The sequence below is a fragment of the Tenrec ecaudatus genome, chromosome 13, assembly GCF_050624435.1.
Source record: "Tenrec ecaudatus isolate mTenEca1 chromosome 13, mTenEca1.hap1, whole genome shotgun sequence".
NCBI lineage: Eukaryota > Metazoa > Chordata > Mammalia > Afrosoricida > Tenrecidae > Tenrec > Tenrec ecaudatus.
Window position 1 is genome coordinate 78998358 of NC_134542.1, and position 20716 is coordinate 79019073.

At 41.6% G+C, this 20716-nt stretch overlaps 1 pseudogene; it reads right to left on the bottom strand.

Annotated features, from left to right (window-relative positions):
- Nucleotides 1-7445: 7445 nt before the first annotated feature.
- Nucleotides 7446-20202, bottom strand: LOC142424016 (protein farnesyltransferase/geranylgeranyltransferase type-1 subunit alpha pseudogene; annotated as a pseudogene).
- Between the last annotated feature and the right edge of the window lie 514 nt (nucleotides 20203-20716).

Below are 20716 nucleotides of genomic sequence, written 5' to 3' on the forward strand. Positions count from 1 at the left end.
GATTAAAAAGAAATCTTTGACAACTTCTTTTCTCTATTTAACTTGATGTTGCTAATTGGTTCAATTGAGTTGCAATCCAACTGAGAGTTGCAATCTTTTGATTTTATCAAAAAGGGCTTCAAGTTTTCTGCTTACAGCAAGCGAGGGCGTGTCATCTGCCTGTAGCGGGTTATTAATGAACCTTCCTCCAACCCTGATGCCTAGTTCTTCTTTGTATAGTCCGATTTCTCAGATTATTTGCTTGGCACACTGATTGAATGAGTATGATGAAAGGATACAACTCGGACTAGAAACCATGCAGTATTTCACTTTTCTTCTTGAAAACATGCCTCTTGGTCTGTGTACAGGTTGTCTATGGACATAATGAAGTGTACTGGAATTCCCATTCCTCTCAATGTGATCCATTGTTCGTTATGGTCCACACAGTCAAATGCCCTGGTGAAATCAAGAAAAAATAGAGTAAACACTTCCCCAGTGTTCTCTGCTTTCAGCGAAGATCCATCAGACATCAGCCACCATATGCTTTGTGCCACTTCCTTTTCTGAATCCAGCTTGAATTTTTTGCCGCTCCCTGTCAATGTACTGCTACAACCTTTAAAATTATATACAGCAAAACTTTACTTTCATGCTATGATGATATTCTTCAATAATTTCTGTTTTCAGCTGGGTCAACTTCTTTTGCAATGGCCACAAATAGGAATCTTTTCCAGATGCTCAGGCCGGGTAGCTGTCTTCCAAATTTCTTAGCATAGATGAATGAGTACTTCCAATGCTTCATTAGCTTGTGGAATAATTTCATTTGATATTCTGTCAATTCCTAGGGTCTTGGTTTTTGTTAATGCCTGCAGTTCAACTTGGATTTCTTTAATATCATCAATTCTTGAGAATATGCTACTTCTTGAAATGTCTGATAAATACCATGAATCTAGAAAATATAAAGAAAATCTCATTGTCAAAAGAGAAAAAAAGGTCCAGTTTTTAAAATGATCATCAGATTGGAATTAATTCAGAAAATCAGATATATAAGTGGACATTTAGCACAAGACTGCACCAGCATAGGGTCTCAGGGACAAAGGGAACTACATAGAATAAAGAAGATGCATGATCTTGCATAACTACAGAGGGATAGTTTTTACCCTCTATGGCATAACTCATAAGCAGTTGGCTCATCAGGAGGATTTTCTGTGTGACAGTTTTTCAAAGCCAGTACTGAGCTAGTGGTTTATACTCCGAAGTCAGGCCAATCTGTCCATAAACCAACTTAGTTTGTTTCTGATTTTATCCACTGATCACAATCTAGCCCCACGTGACCATAGGCATTCTCTAAAGTGCTGCTCTAAACATGGGGAATGGCTCTCTGCCCATGCCACTGGCCTGTGCCCCCTGGCCTGGCTTCTGCTCAATCCCCAGGATCCCATTACAGTTCATGTCAGATGGCTGTGGTACTCCTCTGACATCATAGCTTGTGGGGTCTGATGAAACTCAGAGCATCATGGGCAGCACCAAAAGCATGGTCACCTGCTCACATCTCCAATTGGGCTTAGTAAAACTACGTGTATGTCCAATCTTATGATACATGATAGAAAAGGTAAAACTCACAAATTTTACCTTTAGGAAGAGGATATTTTCAAATACTTCCATTTTTTCCACAAAGCAAATTTAACTATGAAGTCTCCTATTTCTGTACATAAGGAATTGCTCAGATGATACACATGAATTTGAAAATCTGAACATCAAACAGCACTCTTACATATTTTAAAGGTCACTGGTACTCAGAAACCACCAAATAAAAAATCCTAATCTTGTCTCACACTTGAATAATAATTTTGCAATCTGCTTCTGTTAAGTTTGTTCTTAAAATGAAAATAAAATTTAAGTTCAAATATAGTGAAATACTGCATTCTCGACAAATTATACTTTGTGTAGTTCCATTTGTACATCTTATGGTCATGATTAATAGTAGCACCTTGATTGGTCCTTAAGCCAACGAAGGAACAACAGAAAAGGGGATGAAGGGAGACATTGGACAGGGCAAGATATGACAAAAAATAATTTATAAATTATCAAGGGCTCATGAGGGAGGGGGGAGCGGGGAAGGAAGGGGAAATGAAGAGGACCTGATGTCAGGGCCTTAAGTGGAGAGAGAATGTTTTGAGAATGATGAGGGCAGTGAATGTACAGATGTGCTCTACACAATTGATGTATGTATGGATTGTGATAAGAGTTGTATGAGCCCCTAACAAAACGTTTTTTAAAAATTTCAACAAATTCCCCACTCAACTATTTGTTAAAAATATTGATGCTCCCCAAACTGAGCTGTTGGCTAAAACCCGTCATCATTATGGAAAAGATTAATATTCATTAGCCAGTGACAAGAAAGACAAACTGGTGCCATTGAGTGACCCGGCAGCACTGCATGGCAGAGCTTCCCCGTGGGTTCAGTGACGCAGACTGCCATTTCTTCCTCCTGAGGAGGGCTGGGGCTCTAACAGCCAACTTTGTATTAGTGGCCCAGTGCTTAACAACTGCGCCACCAGGTGCTGCCCTCACTCATCAGTTAACCTGCACAAATCTGAATTCAGGATAAAGAAGGGCCTCAGGCATTTAAACTCATAATAAATCTAAACAAGATTTGTGCACAACTCAAACACAAAATCTAGTACTGTCTACATTAAATTTAACTGAAAATCTAAATTTAACTTAGTATTTAAATTAGATTACTGCCCTAATAAAAGTTTTCTTGGACAGCCTTGAGGCCACACAGGGAAAGCCTTTCTAGTGGAAAGTGGCTGTGAGGATTTCTGAGATGCTGGGGCCATTGGTAGCAAACGCCGTGGCCTGCTATTTCTTCAGCTCTAACTACGCCAGTGAGCACCTGTCCTTTCCACTGCCAGTTCAATTGCTTCCCTTTACCTTAAGGTGCAAACACTGGAGGAAGAATTAACACCTTTGCCCTCCCTCCCAGTAGCCCTCAATCAACGATTAAGGGGAGTTGGAGTGTAAATACCCAGCTCCCTCATGCTCTACTGCTGTAACACAGGCGCGTGTGTTTGGGGCTATTTCCCAGGATTTCCTGTGGGTTTAAGAGCCAGTCATCCAATGTGTTGACTGACTTGATAATATACCTTTTACCTCCTGCCTTTCCGTTCCTTTCCTGCCCCAACACCCCTCCCCCACTAGTGTTTCCCGGCATACACTGCTTGCATTCACACCCTTCTCTAAGGGAGTGCTTTGCAGCACTAGACTCAACGACCACAGACACCGTTAATTTGAACAGCAGGTGGACTGACCAATGACCTCTGAAGTGATCTGTTTGCAACCGAGGCTGTGAATATTAAATAAACTGATGAACACAACCAATCCTGTCTCGAACAAATTAAATGCGAAATACCTGGAAAGACAGTAGATCCTGGCAACAGAAACTTAGTTTTTCACGGTGAGGGTCGAGGGAGCAGTAAACAGAAGAGGCAGGGTGACCCAGCATTTTCAATCGGTTTAAGAATCAAGTCATTTATATGCGTCTAAGTTTCATTTCCACCACTTGTCTGCGAGTTGGTTGTTCTGTGGTGGCTTGCATGTTACTGTGATGCTGGAAACCATGCCCCTGTTATTTCAAATGCAGGAAGAGTCACCCAAAGTGAACATGTCAGCAGAGCTTCCGAATTAAGAACAGACAATGAAAAAGGACTTGGATCCTCGCCGAGCAGAGAGCCACAGAAAACCTCATGCATTGCCCCAAAATATTGTCAGCTCGTGAGGGCCTAAAGACTGGAAGCAGAACATGGTCAGGGATCGTGCCAAAGGATGGGCCTTTGGGTCCCAGAACACTGGAAACGTGACTGGGAGGAGAAATGTATTAGAGTGGGGTCGACCGTGGTGACATGAGTTGGGAAAAGCCTGTGGGAATGGAGCCTTCGGGATCTTCATTTGCAGATCATGACAAATGATGGATGGCCTTGGGAATAATGGGAATTCCAGAGCAATTCATGTGTAAACGGCATGGTTTAGAGTCAGACAAGGTGCATGACAGGATCATATCCTCTCACCATATTCTTCCATCTGTATCCGGGCAAATCATCAGAGAAGCTGGATGGTACGAAGAAGAATGTGGCTTTAGTTTTGGAGAAAGGCTTGTTAACAACCTGAAATGTGCTGATGATGTGCTGGTTGCTGAGAGTAAGGAAGACTTAAAGCACCTGCTGATGAAGACAAAGAATTGCAGCCTTCAGTGTGGATTAGGACTCAATGCAAAGAAAGCCAAAATCCTCACAAATGGACCACTAGGTAACATCATGATAAACAAAGATAAGGTTGAAGTTGTCAAGGATTTCCTCTTGGTTGGATCCATAATCAATACTTATGAAGCAGCAGTCAAGAGATCAAAAGACACATTGCATTGGATAGATCTGCTACACAGGACCTCTTTAGAAGCCCTGAAAAGCAAGGATGTTGGTTTGAGGACTAAGGTCAACCTGGCTCACACCACGGTATTTTCAATTGCTTCTTTGGCCTGTGAAAGTTTGACATTGAATAAAGAGGGCTGAAAGGAATTGATGCATTTGGATTGTGGAGCTGGGGAAGAATACTGAAACGACTATGGACTACTAAAAAAGACAAGCCGATCTGCCATTGGTCAGTGTATGGGAGGCAAAGATGGCGAGACTTCATCTTATGCTTGGCTACATCGGGAGAGATCAGTGGCTGGAGAGGGACATTGCTGTGTCTTGCTAAAGCAGAGGGCCCTCAAGGAGATGGACTGACGTGGTGGCGGCGACACCAGGCTCAAGCACAGGAACCATCGTGAGAGTGGCGCAGGACCAGGCACTGTGTCACTGGCGTCTCACCACCACCACCACCACCAGGAATTTAATTTGTGTGTGTGTATGGTGTGACGTGTTCATGTCACTTGAGCTTTCATGTTGAAGAACATAATCTATTTTTGAAATAGATGTTTTGTCGGGCAATTTTAGGTTTACAGAAAACATTGCTCAGAAGGTTCTCCTACATCCCCTTTGTCACATAGATTCTTAATAACAACTTGCTTTAGTTCAGGCTCCGCTTTGATATTGATGGAAACCAATGTTTTCTTCCTTTTAATTAAGATTTTCCGGTTCCTATGCATTTTTGATACATTAGGCAGCATCTTAGAGCATTCAAATATATTCCAAGATTCATTTTAACCCTAAAAATGTTGGTGGATACCTGACATTCCAATGGTTTCATAAGACAGGCTAATTCTCATACTTAGCAAATTATCAAAGGTGGTGCTAAACCAAAGTTTTACATACTTTAGAACTTAAAAAGCATAACTTTTCTCTCTCAGAATTCACCTCTTTCAGACTTCTGTGAAAGTCAGTAAAAAATGTTCTCTAAAATACCTATATTTCTCTCCTAATTAAAGGAAGTATAAAGTATCTTTCTCTGAAGTTTCAGGCCATCTTACTCCTGAAAGCATGAGTTCGGCAATTTGGAGCTAAAGAGAGACGTTTCTAGGTTGTGCAAATGTTAATAATGCTTCTTAAAACAAAGAAGACACATTTAATTTTCAACCTTTTTGATATCTCCCAATAAATCAGTTGCTTTTGAGTTTAGCCAAACCCATGTTTATCTGAGTAGAACTGTGCTCAGTGTGGTTTTCTTCATTTAGAAAACATGTTTCTTTGAGAAGTGCATGAAGGTTAAAGGGCAGATCAGTTGTCCTCTCAACCTTTCATACTCATTTTGTTTCATGTAATTTATTGCAATTCCCACACTACAACATCACTTATCCCACTTCTATTCTGTTCCCTATTTCAATTCCACCTGCCGAAGACACTTTGTCTTTGGGAAAATGCTGTCCTTTTGATTTCAAATGGTTGATTATTCTAGGTATGCTGAGTGTACCTCCCTACTATTATTGTTACCTCTAGATCTGTGATCTTTCTGAAAATTGAACATGGGGTGAATTTATTTACAGATTTGAAGGATGACCAAGGTCATAGTATCAGAGGTTTTATCATTCTCTATCTTTATCATTCTCTATCTGACCATTAATCCGATCTCTTTCATAATTTTGAGTTTGAGTTCACATTTTTCTCCCACTCTGTCCATAGCCTTTGAATGCTATCCCTTTCTAAGCAGTTGGTAGTGGTGTCTGGGCACCAATATAGTCTTCTGGTCTCGGGGTTGTGGAATAGGATGCGCTCACATGGTCCATTAGTTCAATAGACTAGCTTTTTCCATGCATCTTCAATTTTCTTCACTTTTCTTTCTTCCAGGCAGAGAGACCACTGTACCTTAGATGGATACTCAAGAGCTGTCATACCCAAGTGCTAGTCGCCAGAGTAGAATGTAGAGCATCACCTGGAAGGACAAGTGACATAGGACTGTCAATGACTGTGCTTTAGAATGGAGCACCAGGATTTTATCCTGATATATCTTTTGGTAAAATCAGACTTCCAGTCTTCCTGTTAGTAGCCTAGAACATTAACTATATCTACCACCCAGGAATTCCATCAATAGCTAAAAGGTATTTGAATTTTAGAAATGTATGTATATATATGTATGTATATATAATGTTTGGTTTAGAAACTCCTGAGATAAGCCAGACAAATATCATCTTACATCTAAAGGAGGAGAAAATGGATAAAGCCAAGACCTGAGCCAAGGCTTGAACTTCTTGCCTGGCACTCTGCTCTCTATACCGTGAGGTTGGGTTTTCTCTATCTGTGTGAGTACTTTGAACGCAAGGATTACAGCCACCAAGTAAATGGTTTAAAATAGCATGCTGCATAGAGAATGCTAAATATATATTCAGCTCCCATGACAATGTAAAATATTATCCTAGATAGGTTACTAAATGAATGGTGTCCTCAAAAATATGTATTGTGAATCCTATATCCCCAATACCCATGGATATAAATCCCATTTGGGAATTGAGGCTCCTTTGCTATATTAATGAGGCCATCGTGTGTGTCTTCAGCAACCACTTTTAGCTTGTTTGGCTTTGAGATACATCTGTGCTTTGATTACAAAACCATTCTTCCGGCCTGAGAGGAGTGCCGTGATAGGAAAAAGCTATCTGCGCAGCAGTGATGCTGATGTAACCGCCGCGTTCCTGCTTATTGAATCTACCTATTTAAGAGCCTACTGAAGTGACTTCACATTCATCACGTACCGATTACCTGCTATCTTTACTGGGACACATCCAGACCCACATACCATTGTTTGGGTAAGAAATGGTGCTCACACATTAAATTAAATGTTGGAAAGACTAAAAATTCCTCTGTGGGACTCCCTTCTCTCCAATTATTCTGCTTTGAAAAGAAGCGGATTCCTTAAAGCTGGTCTAAATAGCAACAGCACCCAAGCAATATTTCTATGGTGCAAAGGGGATATTATTTTTTAATTTCCCAACACAGTTCAAGAGCATGTTCACTCTGTCTTTAAACTTCTTTCAGAGGCCCTTAAAAAAAGTCCAAGCATCCCTTTGAGTTCTTCTGGGCGGTGTTATGAAGCCCCTTTGTTGGTCCGTCACTTTCTAGGCTGCATTTGCTTTGACGGGATCTCCCAATATAGCCCCAGTGTTCCTTTCTGACACCCATCCTATGCTTTTCTATGGCGAGGATGTCACACAACTCTCAGGGCTTATTTGAAAGGTCCTCCTTGTCGCACTAGGAGGTTCCCATAGATAACCACAAGTATGGCAAGAAGGTAAGGGAAACTGTAATTTGGTTATAAATCAAGTAATTGATTAAACAGATTGGGATGTTTGAAATACTCAGAATCCTACAAATTCCTTTCAAATAGCTCCATGCGCCTTCATGATTTGGTCCTAGTTTGCTCATTTCCGGAGTGCACTGAGCTCTCTTCAATGTGACAGGATCCTGCTAGCCAGTTGTATTAGAAACCACAGAATATCTTTGATTCCAAATAGAGTTCATTCTCAGTTCTTCTTTGAGAAATTGGCCCACATACTGCAGTCCGTTATTCCCAACGTTTGCATTTGTGACTAGTCTACTGTTTCTGCTGCCGTGTGTGGTGATTCTTTGCATCCTGATTAAAAGTATCAAGTAAACTTCAGACGGGAGATGGATCTTTCCATCATTCCACTAAAAGTCGCCGATGATGCCAAACAGAATCATGGGCTGTTCCTCGATTATTGTAAAGATATAGTCATCTCCTCATGTAAGTCCTTTTGAAGTCGCTTTAAAAGAACTCTCAAATAAGCCATACTGTGAGATTGGCTGCATTTATCTCCGTAGCATTTCCAGTTAGTCTTAAAGCTGTTCCCTTCTTTTACCATGCTGCACAATAGCCCGGAAACTATCGTAAGGATCCCGGAATTGTTCACTGTAAACGACCTGGGCCACCGGAGTCGGGCCAGCTCCTTCTGCACCGCTGGATCAATATCAGCCCGCTGTGCTGGACCACTGCACAGGAATACATGAGTGAGTCCTGGCTCCTACATCAGTCCTTCATTGAAACCTCACAACTTCTCTGGCCTTGGCCGCCAACTCTTCTTCCTGCTACTGCTACTACGGGTGCCATTACTGCAGCTGCTGTCCCTGCAGGGAGATGGCTTGGGTGGTGGCTGCTCAATCTAACCACAATCGCTGCCTTGTACAGCCTCCCCAGTTCACTGGGTAGCGACCGTCTTACTAAGGCCATCACTTGTTGAGATCTAAAGGGTCAGAGGAGCCACAGAAACAAGCAATAAGAAACGGGAGAAGATACATGCCCCTCCGCATGATCATCAAAGACTGGAGGGATGAAAGATGAAAAGAGACAAGAACCTCCCCTCAGAGCAGGCAAGAGGGAAAAACTCTTCGCCCGGAGCTGGTGGCCTGAATTAACTGGGGACATCTATGTCTGGTAGGGAAAGCAAGCCAGCCCTAAGAGATAAGTCCCCAAATATGCTCAAAGAGTCTTTGGAGAAGAAAGGATCCTTGAAGGTCGTCAGTTCTGAAAGAGCATGGATTTAGATTTTCTAAGTCAGAACTACTTCCAAGATCACGCTTTCTCTTCATGTGTTTGAGTTAATACTTCTTTTAAAGATCCAGAAAAGGCAGAATTCATATCATCTTTCATTTTCAAACTGAAATAAAACTTTTTAAACTTCCCTAAACTCATTTCTAATTTTACCAGTATTAGGTCCCATTCTGTCCCCTAAATTGAACTCTGTGCATAATGATGCTCAGACTGTATTACCTTTAAAGGTATGTTGCAGAAATGTGTTTCAAGATTTACAGTGAACTCAATAATTTCTCGTACATGTGTTAAATTTTCAACACAGACTTCAGATTTTCTTTTGGTATTTCAAATACATCTGGTAATTTCCTTCTAAGCCCAGTAAATAGCAAAGGGGAGGGAGGTAGTAGCGTTTCTCGCAGTGCCTCCTTTCAAGGAAAGAATTAGGGGGTGAAAGCACAAGACCTCCCCTACTCCTGCCTTCATACTTCACTCGGGATGGAGACTTCTAGCTGCGCTGACAACTCAAGACCTTTATTTCGAGGGGAAGGATCTTAGAATTATACCCTGTGGGCCGGCTCCCGAGCCAGCTTCCAGGGGGCACTCTGGGCAGTCATTCTAATGGCACTGTGTAGCTGTGAGTGACGGAGCCAGCACTCCCCTTCACAATAGCTGGACCGTCTCCTGGTTCTTGGAGACTGATTAGCAGGTACCACCATGTGATATCTGCTCTCAGTAGCTCAATGTTTAGTGCTGAGATTCAGTGTTTTGAGCTGAAATCCCCAAACTTCAAAGCATTCATCTGGTAAAAAAAAACTTTTGAAAAACTCGTTTCACCTTAACTGGAGTCTGTATACCTAACCAAGCAGTGTTTTCACCCTGTCCTCACAGGGCAAAAATTACTTTCCCTTCTCTACTAAGGTCGCATTTAAGCCCCTGAGGAAATTTCTGAACGTGTTTTGGATTGGGGCTGTCAAAGCATATTCCTCAGACCACAAGTCATTCTCTTTCCCTTCCCTGCACAATGCTCAGAGTTCAGAACAAGCTGCATTTTTAGTTGCCAATTCTTGAATGAACATTGATTTTCAGTGTGGTCTTAGTATTCTGATACCCAAGGACAAATTCATGTGTGAGCATTACCGACACCTTCAGACAATAGTATTCCTTAGCAAAAACTGATCACACATTTGTATGTGAGTCGGATTCATTAGTCTGAACTCCAGGCAATGCCCACAGTTATTTTATTTCCACTTAAGACATGTACAACGTTGACACAGATGAAATCTGAGGAGGGAATCCTGCATAGTTTAAGCAAGGACGTCTGTTTAATACCACACACAGAAAAAGAGATAAAAAAATAAATGAGCAAGTAATTGCATAATTAAAAGAAGTCATTTAACCTCATCACCCTGTAAGTCTAAAAGGTAGATACAATAGGCATCAACACAATAATATGTATTCAATATTAAGATACCATTAAAAATAATATCTACAGTGGGCTTTGGTCATTTTTGTCTGCTTCATAGTCACACACACACACACACACACACACACACACACACACCTTCTTATTCTCCCAGTTTTCCTATAAAGAGCCTCCCAGGATGTGCTGTCTTGGATGCCCTCTATCTCAGAAGCCAAAGGATACAGATGCCCCCTCTCTCGCCCATCAGAGTCGGGAAGCAGGCACATGACTGGCCTCTCCTTGGACTTTGAATGCTGAGTCAAGGATACAATTGTTTTGTGAGGGTTCAAGATTCTGACGAGGGCAGAAGCACATGAACTAGATTATCCCTCCAGTGTGACTTCTACCATGGCTCCTTTGACCTCGCTCTCGGGTCCTGTCTTGCTTCTTTCCCACTCTCAAAGCTCCCATTAATTCCGTGTACTCCGATAACCTTGAAAACTCTCTTTTTCACTTAAGGAGGCCTGGGATATTTTCTGTTGCTTACAATGAAGAAGAGGCTGCGTCTCGTGTACTTTGAACTTGTTATCAGAGGAAACCAACCCCTGGAAAAGGACCTCATGCTTGGTAAAAGAGACGGGCAATGAAAATGAGGAGTTCAGACTCATGAGTCAAATTCACAGCCAAAGACATTTTCATCAGTTTTTTCTAAGGAACAATGTTGCTTGAGGTTGCTAATAACCCTCCCACTCATATGAACCTGCTCTTGGCTGTCAGGCTACTAACCCTTGACACGCAACAATGGGCTCAAGCATAACAACAGTTGTGAGGCTGGCTGAGGCTGAGGACCGGGCAGTGTTTTGTTCTGTTGGACATAGATACGCTGAGTCAGAACTGATTCCATAACACCTAAGCACAGCATCAAAATAATGAAGAGCACAGGCTGTGCTATCCAAGATGCCTGGAGGAAAGAGAACGCCTCCCAGAAGATTCCCCTGCACAGACTTTAACCAAGAGACGATGAACAGAGTTATAAACAGAACTAAAGAGGACTGCAAGGGGTACTGAAGCACCCCAAACGACCCCAGGTGCAAAAACACAACTGAAGAAAATAGTGATACGTCAATAGAGAATAGCTAGAACCATTCCCACTGAAAACTGGGACCAGACAAGAATGTCCCCTTTCACCATTCTTTTTTTTTTTTTTTTTACCTTTAATCATTTTATTGGGGGCTTGTACAACTCTTATCACAATCCATGCATATATCCATTGTGTCAAGCACATTTGTACATTTGTTCCCATCATTTTTTCAAAATATTTTCTTTTTACTTGAGCCCTTGCTTTTGGCTCGTCATTTTCCCCTCCCTCCCTCATGAACCCTTGAAAATTTATAAATTATTATTATTATCCCATATCTATTACTGTCCGATGTCTCCCTTCATCCACTTTTTTGTTGTCCGCTCCCCTGGGAGGGGGTTATATGTAGATCATTATGATCTGTTCCTCTCCCCCCACTCCACCTTCTCCTTACTATCCTGGTATTGCTACTCTCAATATCAGTCCTGAGGGTTTATCTGCACTGTACTCCCTGTGTTTCCATTTCTTATCTGTACCCATGTATATGCTCTGGTGTAGCTGTATTTGTAAGGTAGAATTGGTACCCATGATAGTCAGGGGGAGGAAGCATTAAAGAACTAGAGGAAAGTTGTATGTTTCATTGGTGCTCTACTATGTCCTGAATGGCTCGCCTCTTCCTTGTGACCTGTCTGTAAGGAGATGTCCAATTGGCTACATCGAAGTAGCACATCAGCCTGTGTGATCATGAGGTGTCGATGGGATCAGGTATCAGGCATCAAAGACCCAGAATAGAAAAATCATATCATTGTGAATTGAGGGGAGCACAGAGTGGAGACCCAAAGCCCTTCACCATTCTTATTCAACATCATGCTGGAAGTTTTAGCTACAGCCATCAGACAACAAAAGACATCAAGGGAATGCAAATAGGCAAAGAAGAGGTGAAACTCTCACTGTTTGCAGATGACATGATTCCATAGATTGAAAACCCAAAAGTCTTCACATAAAACCTGCTGGAATCAAGCAAGGAACTCGGCAAGGTAGCAGGATACCAGGTTAATAACCACAAGTCCATTGGATTCCTGAGTTCCAGCAAAGAATGCTACGAAAAGGACATTAAGAAACCAACACCATTTACAATAACCACACAAAAGATGAAATATTAGGAATAAATTAAAGAAACAAAAGAATGATCCAGAAAAAAAGCTGCAGAACATTACTACAAGAAACTAAAAAGTACCTACATAAATAGATGTAACCCGTGCTCCTGGATAGGCAGACTTATTGTTGTAAAAATGACAATACTACCTAAAATAATCTAAAAATACAATGCAATACCAATGCAAATCCCAAATAAATTATTTAAAGAAAAGGCAAACCTAATTACCAATTTTAAATGGGCAGGCAAAGACCCCAGATATGCAAAGAACTTCTTAACAAGAAGAACCAAGTAGGTGGGCGAGCACTGCCTGACCTAAAAACCTACTACAGAGCCACAGTGGTCAAAACAGCCTGGTACTGGTCCAACGAGAGACACATAGACCAATGGGTCAGAACAGAAAACCCAGCCATAAATGCATCAGCCTACGGGCAACAAAGGACCTAGAAAGATCCAATGGGAGAAAGACAGCCTCTTCAGTAAATGGTGTTGGACAAATTGGATTTCCATATGTAGAAAAATGAAACAAGACCCATACCTTTCTTCTTGCACAAAAATGAACTCAAGATGGATTAAAGACCTAACTATAAACCCCAAAGCTCCCGGGATCATCAACTCAGAGGCCCTATTGCAGGCATACATATGCTACAAAGTGTACTCTAGGAGTCACATTCAGCAGAAGACAAGATGACTGGAACATATCAAAGGACGTCATCAGGAGAACAAAATGAGAGCCCACAGATTGAGAAAACATTTTTACCAATGACACTTTGGACAACGGGCTAATTACTAAAATATACAGAACTCTACAACAACTTAATAAGAAAATAACAAGAGATCCAATTAAGAAATGGGTAAAAGATGTGAACAGATAGTTCACCAAAAATGAAGTACAAATGGCTAACAAACACGTGAAAAAATGCTCTTTACCACTAGCCATCAGGGAGATTCAAATTAAAAGTACAGTGAGATACCACTTTACACCCACAGTGCTAGCCCAAATTAAAAAAAAAACAACCAGAAAACAACAAATGCTGGAGAGGATGTGGAGAGTTTGGAATTCGTATCACAGCTGATGAATTTCAAATACAGACAGCCACTGTGGAAAATGATATGGCGATACATAAAGTAACTGGGAATTGAAATCCCATATGATCCAGCAATACCATTATTAGGCAATAAGAGACATGGCACAAGTGGCGGTAAGCTTTCCCATGTTCATAGCAGCACAGTTCACAAGAAACTAGAAGCAGCTCACATGCCCAACAGAGAAAGAATGGAAAAAGAAAATATTGTACGTATACACAATGGAATACTAGGCATCCTTAAGAACACAGTGGTGAAAGCATGAAGCACTGCATTACATGGAAAGACCTGGAAACCATAGGCAGAGTGAAGTAAGTCAATCACAAAAAGACAAGTATTGTATGAGTCCACTACTAGAAGGAGAAACACCAATTAAACAAATCTTAGAGACCAATTTCTGACCCAAAAGGGAGAAGGCTGCCTACTGGTCATGAACCATACACTCCTCCCTTGAATGCACCTCCCATGAAGTCATCTTGAAGGAGTAGACCTCACATTGTCTGAGGTCACTCCTTCAAGAAGCGGGGAGATGGGAGGAGATCATCCACTTGAGGCGATGCAACATTTTATACAAGACTGGGTCAAAACACTGACTGCCCTGCCACAAGGACAGAAGGGAAACCTCGCCGGGAAGTCAAGCCAAGACCAGGGGAGAGGGGCATCTACATTTTGGAGAAGACACTGATAGTTTTGTTGATGGGTGTGGTGGGTGAATGGGGAGAAGTAGTCACACATTGGGAAGGAATGCTAACCACGGAGGGGGGTGGGCAATGGTCCAGATTGTATGTTCCTGGGAGGACACAATGAATACCTCTCTAGCCAACCCTCAGTGGAACACACCATGGACTCAACACCATGACGACCTTGTACGCTGGCCTTGAGCCCAACATGGCACAACCCAGGGGCTACACCAGAAGGACTTAACATAGAGGCTGAGCAGAATGAACTGAGCCCTGCCTCAAACTGCCTGCAACTTGGACTGAGGACTGGTCACTCAGATGGGAGAAGAAACAGAGTGTGGCCACTCCAGACCTGTGGAAGTGGTGGTCATTGGACCTTGTGGAGAACCCCCGGTTTGGTGGGCGTCCAATGAAAAGGGACCCAGAATCACCATATACTTAGTACCTGGATGCCCCCCTTGCAGGGACATGACAGGTTTTGAGCTGTTGGGAAGGGATTTGAACTTGCAAGAACTGATCCAGGAAGATAGATATCCTACTGGCCCCAACCCCCATGCTTAGGGTAAGCAGAGCACAATCAAATGGGAGATGAAACTGTGTGGAGCAACCACTCAGGGGTGGCTGTTCTCACGGTGGACCTGTCCTCGCATGGCTCTTTATACAGTGTCCAGAGAGATGTGTCATTGGAAAAATTGATGATGTTACAAGTCCAACCGCCTCATACCCTAGGAGGATAGTTGACAAGGTTTTACTTTACTGCTCCTATGGGCTTTTGTTTTCCTGCTCTTAGTTTACATGTTTTTGATTGTTTGCTTGTCTTTATTGTCTGCTAGTTTGGATTGTTGCTGTTGTTGGAGTAGTTGGTCTTAGGGACTTTGAATCTGTCATAATACAACCACCACAGTAAACCTGAGTCATGCCTATCCCAGAGACAAGCAGATGGATTCTGGGCTCCCTCTTAATTCTAGCGCCAATCCAAGAACAATTAGTTCTTATGTCATGGCCCTGCTCAATACTCACCTGCATGCAAGGATCACTGAAGATAAGAGTGCTACAGCAGAGGGTGGTGAAGAAAGCAGATGGTGCCCAGCTATCAATTAGAACAGTGTGTGGGGTCTGAAAGGCTTGTATTCAAACAAGCAGCCATCTAAGCAAGGAGTCAACTAAGCCCTCACGGAAGAAGCACACCAATTTGTTTAATCCAAAGATGACATAATCACATTCAAGTATGATGAATAGAAAAGTATCAGAGCAAAAATTGTGAGCATCCAATTTGTGGAAGACTGTGAAGGACAGTAGAAGCCCAAAATCCATCGGCAGAGTATCTAGTGAGACTAAGCCACTGGCAGATCCCCTCTAGCCATGGGCAAAGGTCTGGAACAGTCTTACTATCAAACACAGATCATTGTAATCCTGAGAAGGCTGGATCAAACTTGATACTTGGCCAATAGAACTCCCTCTAGAGACCCAACCTGAATTTGTTCTAAGTGTAAGGGTCTCTTGCTTGTTCCATGACAAAAACTTCTTCCCTGGCTTTTTAAATGTCGATGGTGGTCCTTTTTCTTACTCATTGTATTTTTATCTTTATATTGCTACTTTTTTATCCTTACCACGTCATTTTGCTTTTGTTCTTTATTGTTGCTGTTGGGTTTACCAGTTTGTGAAGCACAGGAGAAGATGCATATCGATAATTATTGATGCAAGGGTTTGGAGGGACTGGAGGGAGATGGGAAGTGTGAACGGATTTCTGGAGTAAACAATGAAGGTGGGAGGGGGAGTGGGCACTAGAACTGAAGGTGATTACATAGCTCATTTTAAAGGCGATTTAATCATGGTGGCGGGAGAAAGTGTTCTGAAATTGATTTGGTAATGATTGTACCATTCTTCTTGATATGATTGAACTATTGAATTGTATGATATGTGGATTAAGTGCCAATAACTCTTTTAAAACAATAAGAAAGAAAACAGTGTTACTGAAGCCCAATAAGGAGAAGTTAGCTAAGAAGAAGCTGCTGCTGAGCATGACGGTGGGACAAGAGAAAAGTCAAAGGAAATAGAGGAAAGAGCGTGGAGGCAAAGGGCATTTATAGAGCTCTAAATACAGGCATGTATATATGCAAATATATTTATATATGAGGATGGGGAAATAGATCTATGCGCATATACTTATAGGCTTAGTATTAAGGTAGCAGATAGATATTGGGCCTCCACTCAAGTACTCCCTCAATGCAAGAACACTTTGTTCCATTAACCTGGCCTTCCATGATGCTCACCTTCCCGACACAATCACTGAAAACAAAGCGGTTGCATAGCAAATGTGGTGAAGAAAGCTTATGGTGCCCGGCTATCAAAAGATATAGCATCTGGGGTCTTAAAGGCTTGAAGGTAAACAAGCAGCCATCTAACCCAGAAGCAACAAAGTCCACATGGAAGAAGCCTGTGTGGTCACGAGGTGTCAAAGGGATCAGGCATCAACAAAAAATCAAATCATTGTGAATGAGAGGGAGTGCTGGTTGGGGACCCAAGACCCATCTGTAGATAACTGGACATCCCCTTACAAAAGGGTTGAGGGGAGGAGATGAGCCAGCCAGGGTGTAGGATAGCAATGATGAAACATACAACTTTCCTCTAGTTCCTAAATGCTTCCTCCCTCCCTCCCGCCACCAACCCACTATCATGATCCCAATTCTACCTGACAAATCTGGCTAGACCAGAAGATGTACACTGGTACAGATAGAAAATGGAAACACAGGGAATCCAGGACAGATGATCCCTTCAGGACCAGTGGAGGGGGCGTGGGATAGAAAGGGAGAACCGATTACAAGGATCTACATAGAACCTCCTCCCTGGGGGATGGACAACAGAAAAGTGGGTGTAGGGAGACATTGGACACTGTAAGATATGAAAAACATAATAATAAATTATCAAGGGTTCATGAGGGAGGGGGGAGAGGGGAGGGAGGCGGTGAATGAGGAGCTGATGCCAAGGGCTCAAGCAGAAAACAAATGTTTTGAGAGTGATGATGGCAACAAATGTACAAATGTGCTTGACACAATGGATGGATGTATGGGTTGTAATAGAGTTGTATGAGCCCCCAATAAAATGATTTTAAAAAGAAGCAGCAGCAGCTGCCAAATGAGTGAAAAGAAATATCCAACCTTTCTCTTTAATCTCCTGCCTGTGCCTTCAATTGGCGGATGTCAACCGGAATCTTTCAACAAGAGAGTGTGGGCAAAGCAGTATGTGCGGGGCCAGCTTCCCAGGGTACCACGCAGGCCAGAGAAGGGCAGAAAAGGGATCTGAGTAAGACAATGTCAGAAATAATAACTAATACATAGTAATGGAGAACTTAGGCTTTCTCATATTTTCTACGTGTTTGTTATTGGTGTTAGGTGCCGTTGAGTCTGTTTTGACTCATAGATTTTCTTTAAAGATATAGGAAGATCACAGGGGCTTATTAAGAAGAAATCTTAAGAAAATCAAAAATTGTTTTGGTGTACAAAAATCAACAATTTCTTTTTTCCCATCTCAATAATGTTCATTCTTCAAGGGTAGCATGGGATATCCTATGAGAATTTCTTTGAGAAACCTTAGTCCATCCATTCTACAACCTTGATGTTGCCCTTTCAGACTCCCTTTGTTCTTAAACCATAAAGACACTTGGTGGGCAGAAGGGAGGGAGGGCGGCGAGGTGGGAGGGCAGACTAGGAAGGGATCGAGTGGATTCCTACTCATAGCAGCCTTATGGGAGAATATGGAACTGCCCCTGTGGGGTTCCAAGATCCCAACTCTTCACAGGAATTGAGAGGCCTCATCTTTCTCCCACAGAGCTGCTGGTAGTTTAGAACTGTGGTTAGCAGCCTAATGTGTAACCATACTCCACCAGGGCTTCTCCAGAACCCTGAACATGAACCTGATTGTAGTCCCTCTTGATGACAAAACTACCTTTTTGACAAAGTCTAAGAACATGGGTGTAATTCTTCAGGAGCAGTTAGATGCAAATACCACCTTCAGAAATGGATAGACCAAGCTGGAGGACGTGTTGACAAACAATAGCTTCATATCTTGACATTTTTGTTTAACAGAGGCTTCTCTAATTTTGTAGCAATCCTTTTTTGACTTACCCTCCTATGTGCAACAGAGTAAAACATTATCTGGCTCTCCACCATCCTCTCAATTGTGCCCACTGTTGCGATCCCTTTATCCATCCATCTCTTGGAGGTCTTCTTCTCAAGACCAAGGCTTCCCATCTTTATTTGTAAGAAGTGTCCTCGCAGCACCTCTATCAAAATAAATTTGCATATTCTTCTGGCAGCCCCAGGTGTGTTCAATCTTTTTCACAAACGCATCCCTTCTTGTTTGGTCTTACTTAATCATTGCCCAGCTACCACATCTATGCCAGGGATGGAAAATGCCATGGACAGGGCCAGGAACACCTTGGTTTTCAAAATGACATCCTTATTTTAACACTTTAAGGAGTTCTTTTGCAGCAGATTTGCCCAAAGTAATACCTCTTGATTTCTTGACTCCTGCTTCCATGGGTGTTGATTTGGGATCCGAGTAAAATTAACTCCTTGACTTTTGATCTTTGCTCTGCTTCTCATGATGCTGCCTATTGATTCATTTGTAAGAATTTGTGCTTTCTTTTTCTTGAGATGGGATCCATCCTGAAGGCAATGTAAGATTCCCTATGAACTCGAACAAACTCACTGCCATCCGGGTGATTCTGACTCATAGAGATCCTGTAGGACAAGTAGAACTGGCCCTGTGAGTTTCCAAGACTGTCGCTGTGTTTACAAGAATAGAATGTCCAGTCTTTCTCCCTCAAAACGGCTGGTGGTTTTGAACTACTGGCCTTGCAAATCTCAACCCAACATGTAACTGCTACTTTACCAGGCCCCCAACATTGTCTATCACACCCAATAATTAAGGGGAAGTGGGCATACAACCATCTAACACTATCATGATAATGCTTCTGTAATTGATCCTGCAATTGAAACAAAACTTTTATTTTGTTTATGAAAATTTATTGAGTCAGAAATCTTTCTGTAATCCATAATCAAATACCTTCAAAACAATTGTTATAACTTTCTTTAGTTAAAGCTTTATCACACCCAATTTTTAAAAATAATCTATAACTGCATATATGATTTATTTTCCATTTTAAACCTATGTTTTGAGATATCATATACATTTGTATCAGTTCTATAAAGAATTTTGGGAATAGTTGAACTATGTTGACTTATCTAGGTTGATTTTTCATAAAGCAAATGTTTCATAAAACTGCCAGGTGATGGCAGGTGTATCTGTAACTATATCAAGAAAAGTGAAACAGAAAGAAAGATTGGTTTGTAAAATTAATACCAGTCAAAATAGACTCCAAGGCAAAAGAAAAAAATATATAGCAACAAAGGCACATTTTATATTAGTGAAGGGCACAATTAGCAAGGATATTAATAATCATGAAACTATGTTTCAAACGAAAGCAAAAAACAGATGATTAAACTACACAATCAATGCGGTGGTTCTTTTTTTTAACGTGCATGGTTCATTTTATTTCTTTCTGTATCAATCAAGGGAAAAATTATAATATCAAAGTGGTGAATGATACAGTTCATGAAATTAATTTGAGACTAGAATTGAGACATAATTACCATTAATTTATAGGTGAATTTTTACATATTTAAAAACCCAATAAATAATCTACCAAATCATCCCAAATAACACAAAAAACCTAAAATGACACTCACCATCCAAACCGTGGCTGCTTGCTGGTGAGATGCTGAGTGTGGTTCCGGGAAAGCAGCTGGGTGACGCTACTCTCACTGACCCGGATGAGGGCTGCCATTGGCTAACTGCAAACCAAACACTGAACGTGAGTTCACTTTTGTTCTTCTTTCATAGAGAAAATCCTCTCCGGATTGCTTTTGATTAGCAAAGCCAGGTAGCCAGTGTTGGTCTTTTGTAAAAGTGAAGGGGCCTAAAGCTGACTTTTGAAAAGCAAGGGAGACCGATGACTGGAAATGAACTTCAAAAATGTAAAATGAAATGAAACATTTAGAAATAAAAAGAGAAACCATTAATACATAGCCCTTGGGAGAAATCTGTAATTTTGGAATTGTAGGAAAAGAGCAGAGGAGACTTATTGATGCAGTGATTTAAGTGCTCATCGGATAACCAAAAGTTTATCAGGTTATCAGCCACTTAGGAGGAGAAAGTTGGGAAGTCTGTTTCCTAAACATTACAGCCAGGGCCCCGTTCATTCTATGCTGTCCTGTAGGGCTTGTATGCATTAGAATTGACTGACAGCAGGGGGTGAGATTTTAAAAATGGCAACAATGAGACTATAACATATCAATACT